This window comes from Cherax quadricarinatus, chromosome 14 (assembly GCF_038502225.1).
Source record: "Cherax quadricarinatus isolate ZL_2023a chromosome 14, ASM3850222v1, whole genome shotgun sequence".
NCBI classification, from domain to species: domain Eukaryota; kingdom Metazoa; phylum Arthropoda; class Malacostraca; order Decapoda; family Parastacidae; genus Cherax; species Cherax quadricarinatus.
This window is the reverse complement of record NC_091305.1, coordinates 5206532-5207500: the sequence shown is the minus strand read 5'-3', so window position 1 is coordinate 5207500 and position 969 is coordinate 5206532.

Sequence of the window (969 nt, the reverse complement as noted above, 5' to 3'; positions counted from 1 at the left end):
ACTAGTCCCCGACTTGGACCATTAACTAGTCGCCGACTTGGACCACTAACTAGTCCCCGACTTGGACCACTAACTAGTCCCCGACTTGGACCATTAACTAGTCCTCGACTTGGACCACTAACTAGTCCCCGACTTGGACCATTAACTAGTCCCCGACTTGGACCATTAACTAGTCCCCGACTTGAACCACTAACTAGTCCCCGACTTGGACCATTAACTAGTCCCCGACTTGGACCATTAACTAGTCCCCGACTTGGACCATTAACTAGTCCCCGACTTGGACCACTAACTAGTCCCCGACTTGGACCACTAACTAGTCCCCGACTTGGACCATTAACTAGTCCCCGACTTGGACCACTAACTAGTCCCCGACTTGGACCACTAACTAGTCCCCGACTTGGACCATTAACTAGTCCCCGACTTGGACCACTAACTAGTCCCCGACTTGGACCATTAACTAGTCCCCGACTTGGACCACTAACTAGTCCCCGACTTGGACCATTAACTAGTCCCCGACTTGGACCACTAACTAGTCCCCGACTTAGACCATTAACTAGTCCCCGACTTGGGCCATTAACTAGTCGCCGACTTGGACCACTAACTAGTCCACGACTTGGACCACTAACTAGTCCCCGACTTGGACCATTAACTAGTCCCCGACTTGGACCATTAACTAGTCCCGGACTTGGACCATTAACTAGTCCCCGACTTGGACCATTAACTAGTCCCCGACTTGGACCATTAACTAGTCCCCGACTTGGACCATTAACTAGTCCCCGACTTGGACCATTAACTAGTCCCCGACTTGAACCACTAACTAGTCCCCGACTTGGACCATTAACTAGTCCCCGACTTGGACCATTAACTAGTCCCCGACTTGGACCATTAACTAGTCCCCGACTTGGACCACTAACTAGTCCCCGACTTGGACCATTAACTAGTCCCCGACTTGGACCACTAACTAGTCCC